Source organism: Dromaius novaehollandiae, chromosome Z, assembly GCF_036370855.1.
Source record: "Dromaius novaehollandiae isolate bDroNov1 chromosome Z, bDroNov1.hap1, whole genome shotgun sequence".
NCBI lineage: Eukaryota > Metazoa > Chordata > Aves > Casuariiformes > Dromaiidae > Dromaius > Dromaius novaehollandiae.
In genome coordinates this window covers 4,884,742-4,893,726 of record NC_088132.1, presented here as the reverse complement: position 1 = coordinate 4,893,726, position 8,985 = coordinate 4,884,742, and the positions used below count along the sequence as shown (strand labels likewise).

The 8,985-nt window shown below is 40.7% G+C and overlaps 1 long non-coding RNA gene across 1 annotated transcript; it reads left to right on the top strand.

Moving 5' to 3' along the window:
- Nucleotides 1-354: 354 nt before the first annotated feature.
- On the top strand, nt 355-4,817 carry LOC112994259 (uncharacterized). Its single transcript, XR_010386079.1, has 3 exons — nt 355-397; nt 2,302-2,432; nt 3,762-4,817. It is a non-coding gene; the product is annotated as an uncharacterized LOC112994259 (long non-coding RNA).
- The last annotated feature ends 4,168 nt before the right edge of the window (nt 4,818-8,985 follow it).

The following is an 8,985-nucleotide window of genomic DNA, read 5'->3' as shown; positions in this document are numbered from 1 at the left end:
AGGAACACATAATCTTTCACTTGCCTATGTTTAGAAACCAGTCAAACCATGTACAGCTGTGTCTGCAGAACAACCTCTTCTGAGATAAAAACAAGTAAGTTAAAGATAGCAAAAAATTATTAGGTCAACCCACACAAAAGTCAGTAGAGGGACATGAATGCCACTTTTTCCTTCTACTGTCTTGCCAATTTCCTTCCTGCAAATTACAGCTGTAGGCACCTGATATTTTAGATGGCTTTGCTGGGCTTGAGTGGCATTGGAAGGCAAAGTTTTCTAATGCAATTTGTGACCTGTTTGTAGCTAAAAGACAAAATCTTTTCCTGATAGGTTTGCTTTACATATGAGCAAGAACTGTTTGTCCCCACTTCACCTTGCGGTGTACCTGACCTCAGCTCAGGTGAGAAGTCTATGGGCTCTGTATCAGTACGTAGCTATTTATCATCCTATGGGATCCTGCAAATTAAGACCAAATATGTAAGGAAGAAAAAATTTCAACAAACAGCAGAGAACAAATAGTCATCATTCTTGAAACTACTCATTTTCTCCTCACACTCTCCCACATGTAGGGCAATGCAGTTCTGGGCCCATCACTGCCAGACACTCCAGGCTTAACAAAAGAGACTCTGAGGTCTTGCCTTGGCTGAAGTGAATACTATAGGCTTGCTAAATAACTGGAGGGAGGGAAACTCTGGGTGGAATGAGTAACAACAGAACAGATGCAAGATACTGAAAAGCCTTTTTTTTTTTTAGTATAAAAAAAGTGGGATAAATCCTCAGCTGGTGTAAACTGATATAATGCCATTTGAAGCCAACAGAATTCCATCAATTTATATCCCTTGGAAGTTTGGATCAAATAAGGGCTCTTATGCAACAAATAGATTTCACAAAATACCTCTGTTCCTGCAGTACCCCTCATGATTAATGAATAATTCCTCAGAGGTAGGCCCACAATAACATACTACATATTAATGGACAAAAGAAAGCTGCCTTCTCTTCTGGCTTTTGTAGAGCATTTTCTTACGTCAACCAGTTAATATCAAAGCACAACCCTAATGCCCTTATTAATTATTATTATATTAAATGATTATGAATATTATGATAATTATGAGTATATTTATTGTAAATAAATGTGTTATATTAAATTAATAATTTTCCACAATTTTGAGATGTTATTTCTGATGTCCATGCTATAAATAGAATGTTTTATTAATACTATAGAATTCTAGTATTTATACTCCCATCATATGTCCAGCACTTCATTTGCTGCGTCTTGGAAATACAAGCAGAAAACACATTTAGCAGGCAGGGGCAAAATCCACTGCCATGTCCCTGATTATAATAGTTTAGCTGATTTTTCTATTCATCATCACTTGTGCTTTCCATCTAAGATGCGTTATTTCATTTGTAGCATATCAGCTGGAAGCATATTCTGAAGCTTTACAGAAGTGTAGCAGAGCACCTGGGATCTGTAACTTCTGCACAGTGAGAGAGTAGAAGTTTGTTGCCACATGCATAGCAGGCCCATTTGTGGGTTAGATGTAGATAAGAAAAGAACAGATTCTTGCATCCATTCTTCAAGATCAAACCTAGGACCAGAGAGTGATTTCTGGTATATGTGCAGAACAGTGGAAACACCATCTGCAAAAAAGAGGCCAGACCCTCAAATGGGTTGTATCAGTGCATCCCCCAGGATAAATGCTGTAATTTACAGTGTGTGTTTTATATTGTCTCTTGCACAGAATTTATGATTGATAGTGTTAAATGGAGAATAACAGAGCACGGAAAAATTGTTCCTAAAGCTCAGCTCCATAACCCCTGTTAGAACCCACATCTAAACAACAGAAAAACTGCTGACTAATGTACTTTCCAGTTAGTCTGGTGGATTTTTATTGCTTTTGTTTTTCAAACTCATGGGACCAGTTGGATGTCAGTCTGTCTCCGATCAGTGGCACAGTTGGGCTTGAAGTCAAAGGGGCTTTTAACAATGTGCTCAGGGCTGGCGTTCAAATAGCTAGCTCAGTATAAATCAATAATTATCTGTGTTTCTTGCATAAGTTATGTTGAAATTCACTGGCTTGTGAAGCCACAGTTCTTTGACTCACTAGCAATTTTAGGACCATTGGAGAGCACATAAAAGAACCCATCCTTACCTGCATCTCCTGGGGCGGCATGACTTGAAATACTGTGTCAATCCTCTTTAGAGCTTGCTCTCTGAGACTGTGCTGTGATGAGTGAGGCTAATCTAGGGATGCTGTAGTATGTTAAAAAGAAGGGTACTTTTCTTTCTCTTGTGTCTCCTAGGTGGTGTGTGAGAAACAGAGAATAAGTTGGAGTAGTTCACAGAGTGTCTAAGAAGAAAATACAATGAAAGACTGCAGCTGTCTGTCAGAAAGAACAGGCAAAGAAGACTTCATGAAATAATGCAGGAAAAGGTACAAACATTCTTACTGTTCATGTTTCCCTTTTTCCCCTAAAAGAGGATCTGGATATATAGGCTGTCCCAAGGAACTGGAGACAATATATTTAAAGTGACCAGAAAGACATAATTCCTTTTTGAAGTATACCTCTAAATTAAAACTTGAAAATTCATTGTCACAGAGCTCTTGGAAAGGTTAGACCATTTTTAGTTTATGTGACTTTGACAGATCATTGGCAGCTCCTTTGTACATTTTCTTGAAGTGCTTGAGGGTGGATTAAATTTTAACCTGATGGGTTTGAAAAAGACTTCCTTTAATGACAAATTATTCTATCACAATATATGTTAGAGGTTTGTTTTTTAACTTTCTTCTGAAATGTATAGTAGTGAGCAAGATATTGGTCTAAACACACTCGAGGTCAGAGCTAGGATAACAATTTCTATAAAACTGTCCTTTTGATAAGTTTGCTCATTCTGAGACTGCAAGATGAGCATTTTCTTTTTTTAAACATCTGGCTTTAATTTCTTGGCAAAAGAAGCACTTTAGAAACTCACATATACACCCAAATGAAACACATTTTTCTTTTGACTGTTCTTTCTTCCGCTCTTATGAAGGAACAGGACTAGGCAATTCTGCAGTGGAGAAACACTGCTGAAAATTCCATTCTCAGAGAGAAGTTCTGCATTTCTCAAACCATCATAGAAATATATCACAATAACACAGTGTCAACAAAGCCTTCATATTTGATGTATGCTAAGGCTGATATTATTGCTGTTTCTAAAGTGCTAATAGCTATTTCTCTTAGCAAAGAAAAAATAAAAAAGAAAGGAAGACTCACAGGTTACAAATGCTGTGTAGCATAAAGATTCCAAACAAAAATGTAACAGAGGCTAACAAGGCCTCTCCTGCTTCTGTCTTGCCCAGATTCCCAGCAACATTAGACATGCCAGATAGCAGATGTTGGTTTGGGCTTTGGCTATAAATTAGCCACCATTCAACAGCAGCTGAGGAGCAACCTGTACCTTTGAACTAGAAGATGTTTTAGAGCTGTAAGCTCTTTTTTTCTCCACTTTCAAGTTACCTTTTTATTTTGGGGCCTGTCTGGAATAAATATGATACCTCTCTTGAGTTCTCTGAATATGCAGGAGAGAGGGAGTTTAACAACCTCGAGGAGATGATTATGGCTGAGTCTCTTCTAAAGCCACTTTGTCCTGCTTTGGGACAGCCTTTCTGCTGAACTTAAACCTGACTAAAATGGTTAAGCTTCAGCCCTAAGAAATAGTTTGTCCCTTTGTGGCGGACAGATGAGTGAACTTTTGCCTTAAACATTTCTTGGTACATAAGGTGCAAGCAAACCAAAACCCCGAACAAGCCATCTGTTCCCAGCGGAAACAGGACTGAGCCGCTGCGACCTCTGAAATGGTCTCCCTGCAACCATTCAGGACACACCGAGCCTGCGCTGAACCGGACCACGATCGGACAGAGACTTTGGGACCTGGACTGCAAATTACTGCCGCTTAACACAACTTTTATAAAACTTGCTTAGCCGCACTCTCTAGTTCAGTGAGAAAGGGCCCCAGAGCTGGTGCAGACTGGAAAGATAAGGGAGTTACAAGCAGTTTGCATTCCTGTGCTTCACACTCCAGGAGGGAGGATGTCAAGGCTTTGAAATAAGGCCTGCTTGGGCGCCAGGACCTTGGGAAACAAAGCCTCCCCTCACTGCTGAAACAGTGTTAATTAGGGGGGGGGTCTGGATTATATCCTCCTCGTCAGGACCTTGGAAGATAACACCTACTGTCACTGCTGGGGCAGTGCTAATTGCTGGAACAACACCTGTTTGTCAGGGCCCTGAGAAAGAAGGGCAGAACCCGAGGAATCAACACATTTGTCAGCAGAAACCGCGACAGTAAAGATAAGGGAGAAAAGCAGCCTGCCTGGGAACAACGATGAGACCCAATAGGGAGCAGGAGACCCCAGACCCAAAAATTACTATTGGTCTGAACTACCGCGTGAGGGGTGGGAAACTTAATTTGAAAAGGCTATAATTGCCCAGGGATTTCTTTGTTCGGGGTCCCTCTTTGGAGGCACCCAACTCGAGCTGTAACTACTGCATGCGTGTCATTACAATTTATTTATTTAATTTGCCTTGATTTGGCTCCAAACTTTTCAGCGGGAACCTAGGGTCAGACCCTGCTCGAGTTGTAATTACTGCACGCGCATCGCTAAAATTTACACCCAGGGTGAAGGGGACCAACGGGACGCCGCTGGATCCACGGGTGGTGATATCTCTTTCTCTCTCCCCCTTTTTTCTCTCTCTCTTTCTCTCTCTCCTCCCCTTCGCCTTTCCCCACCTTTATTCCCCACTCAGTGGAAAAGAAAGTTAAAAGGTTGTACGATATTTGACCGGTTTTAGCGTCTTAATCTCGTCCTTGGGATTGTAACGAAGCCCCCCCCCCCCCCCGATATTGGATCGGGACACCCTTCTCTCTCCTAGCCTGCCCCACATATGAACATCCCCCTCTCCCCACACAGTGAGGTGGAGTGGGGAAGGTCTTCTCACAGCTTTGTTTCTCAAAACATTTATAGGAAAACAAACAAGCAAACCCAAGCACAAAAGTCCCAATATGTAGAAGCCAAACTGTTCTGTTGGAAAAAGCATATGAACACAGTAGGAGGGAAAAGAGAGACTTCATGTAGCCTGATCTCTCTCTTCTTCTCTGAATTGCATCTATTTAATGTCTTTCGTTATAGACATGTTTTGCAGAGCGCTAACAGGTTCAGATGATAATTCACAATTGGTTCTCTGTGTGCTGTTCTATACCGTGTGTCTGCTCATATTTTAGGGAGACACACTTGAACTTAAGTGAGCGGTAGGAGGAGGAATGGAAGAATCAAGTGAATGTAAGAGTTGAACTCTATGAACCTCCCATACCTGGGACATTCAATTCTATAGTTGAACTATGTGAAAATACTACTGCAAATGTTGTGGAAAGGCCACTGAAATGGAGGGAAGTTTGAAAGAAGAAATCATATCCTACAGGCGATTCTTGTAAATATTCAGTGAAGTGGTGCATCCCCATGAATTTCAGCTGATTCTCTTCCATCTGTGAAACTTGTTCCTAAACCCAGCTCTTCAGAAGGAATCCATGGGACTTTGTGGGAAAAGTTTGGGTGATGTACTGTTTTCCTTTCATAGTGTACCAATACTGTATAATCACTAATCCTTTCTGCCTATTTGCAAAGCCCACTCAAGACAACAGAAAGAGGTCTCTTCACATTGTATGGGACTTCTGACCAAGATGTCACTTCAGTAATCACTAACGTGTAGCCATTTTAATCTTAGGGCTGTGAAAAAACATTCTGTATGTCTTCAGTGCACAGAAGACACTCTGTTTATGTCTTCTGAAATGGTTTGTGTTTTAGAAGGGGAAGTGGAAGGGATAAAGAGGAAAGAAATGAAAAGGAACCAAATTAAAATAGCAACCAGACAATGCAGGAAGGGAGCCTTCCCAAGAGTGGCAAATTACTTCAAAAGACTCCTGTTCCCACTATTCCTGAAGAAACAACAAGGCAGAACCCCCAAAATAAAATTGTTACAGTTCCATAGCTACATCTTTCACAGCTTTGGTTTCTCACTGGGTCCTTCTGGACAGCAAGTCCAGCAACAGATGTCTTGAACCATGTTGACTTACTGTGTGGTAAGACCCAAGAAAGAAGTGTAATTTTGCAGCAGGCAAGTGAAATAATTTTTTGTGCACTCCTTTTGCGCAATTCAGAGAACTGTATTTTGGAAGCATAGAGCTGCTTTGATAGCTGTAATGCAAACAATTTTGAAAGAAATTTGGTGCTAGGCTGCAGCATTCTGTGTCCATGACCTATATAGAGGATCTTGGAGGGAAAAACTGTTGATCAGCTGGCCTAGGAAGCAAAAGGATTTCTCCAAATACCGCTTCCCTACTTTTCTTCTCATTTGGATTGTGAATTTTCTGTTGATGAATTTTCCAGTGTCTTCATAGAAAGGCATACAGATGATAGACAATTATTATTTATTCCTACTGATGAGTATTGCAGTAACACCTCAGAGCCCTGTAAGGCTTTAACGGAATATTTATAATGCATCATCATCATGTACAGATATCACAGCTACAGTGTGGGTACCCAGTGTGTGCTTTATGGTAGTAGGCACTCAGTTTACAAGGTCATCACGGAACCTGTGTAATCATGTGGGCATTGCTACATTGAATTGTATAGTTTTGTTCCTACTAGTACCTCAATTGCGTAGCTCAGGTTTGCCTAGCCATGCTGCAGATCCACCAAGATGGCAAGACAGAACTCCTGTTCCTTTGCATTAGCACGTTTGTCTTCTGGCTAAGAGAGCAGACTAGGCAATGAAGAGTAGTTTGACAATGGTCACAGACCTACATAAGCTGGTCCTGTCTTTGAAAAACACAGGTCTGCCTTTCATTGCATGTTCCCTCTCCCTTTCTTCATGTCAGTGGAAGCAATTGTATGGTTGCTTGGTGAACCTCCCCAGTGAACAGATCCAGATTAAACATCACCTTCTTTTTGTCTGTTAGTTTTATCCCAGATTTGCTTCATTCTGTGGCACAAACACTGTGCACAAGCAGCACAAGGAGGTGGAGGGCTGAAATGCTACAGAACCAAGCAGCCATGGTCCAGGAAAGGGCAGGTACATGGCTGTTTGTGCGTTTGATAGACATAGCCCACTTAAAATGATGGTGAAATTGTGGCTTCGGTTCATTCTTCAGTTCTTCCAGAGGCTGACTTATCTTGGAACAATTGCTTCTGTGATATGGCGATGGTAACACTTTTTCTTTTTCACTGTTTTCTTCACTCTGTGTTTACAGTTTAGGTTTTGAGCTTCTGCGAGTAGAGGCTGTCTCCTGATAGAGGTTTGTACATAATCCTCCACAGTAGAGTCCTGATCATTGGACAATTGCAGGCTCCTACAGTGCAAAGAATATCAGCTAATAAAAAAAAGGAGGAAAGGGATGGGAAGGAGAGGAAGAAAGCTGTGCAAGGTAGTACAGTTATCTGCACTGCATGAATGCTGGGGAGATCTGTGGGAAAATAGTGTGTAAAAATGTGTTTTTGCCTTAGGAATATGAACCTCACCCATTACCAGAGGTGTGTCATATGATCTGTGTGTCCAAAGGAAACAGCAAGAACTCTTCCAAACAAGAAGAAACTTCAAGGAGAAATGATGTGACAAAACACTTTGTACGCTAAGTGGTTGCAAGAGCACAGCCATGAGCTCACAAACAGCTTACAAAAAGACAGAAAGCCTACATTTATTGCATAAATGGGTCAGTATTAATTAGCTGTCCATTTCAAACGTAGGATTGTGGTCCCAGAAAGCTTCTGTGTGTACTATGCATAAGATTCAATCTGCCTGCTTCTGTAAGGATAGGGTAACCATTTTCTTTAATACAAGCAATAAATAATTTTCTCTGACTCCTGTACTGTTTTCCTTTCCACTCTGGAAATATATTTAATATCATACCAGGTCTAGTAAGCTCATAAAATCTGTTGCATATAAATGCCTACATTCATAAAGTAATGAAAACAGCAGGAAGGAATAGTCAGTGATAAAACAGAGGAGCCTTGGGTGGGCATTTAAAAAAAAATTAATAGTTCAGTCCACAAATAGGAGAAAGCAAAATTAAATTTGTCTGCATTGCTATTGGTGCATAAATAATGACATAATACTTAAGATTAATTGATATCTGAAGGGAAAGAAAGATACAGAGAAAGAAGGAGAGAGGGAGAGTCTCAAAATGCGGTACACAGAGAGACTGAAAAAAATCTTAAATAAGATTGACAAAGAATAATATTTAATTATCTTTAAGGCAAAAGCGAAAAATTAGATTAGTGTCATTTTAAAAGAAAAAAAAAGAATGTTGTTTTACACAGAGCAGTCTCTTCAGCTGGGAATTTTACATGCTAAAAGCCGGGGATTTGAACTGGTAGTTGTTGTGGCTTTCAGCAAGAGTCTTACTCTGAAAAAGTTAATTGAATATTTCTTCTCAGTTTTTAATTCAATTTTACTGCTGGTGAACTGGCAGAGTCTACATATTGCTCTGTTATGGTGTTCTGCAAAACAGAGAATTGTAAAGATGACCAATAAATAATGAACATCTACTTGGAGGTGGACAAGTTTCCACCTTCTCGAGAGTCAAGTCTTACGGAAGCTCATATCCACAGGACTCTGGGGTTAATTAATCCACTTACAACCTCCACTTTTCCTGTGGATGCACAGATATTAGCACTGGAGTGTGTAGGAGCCACTGAGGTGGGGAGGGGACAGTGCAGTGGAGAGGACTGTGAAGTCCTGCCTTTGATGCATCTGTGCTAGCCTCCCTGTTGGTGCTACATAAGCTAACTGATAAGGGGTGGGACAAAGGCTGCAACAATCAAGTGTGTGATTATGGTGTCTGTGTGTATTCTCACCACATTCCCAGGCAGTTGAGAAGGGAATGAGGTACTGAGACTTCACTTAAATTTCAGAGAAGTAGGAAACTGAACATAGTTTCACAAGCCTCAGGCT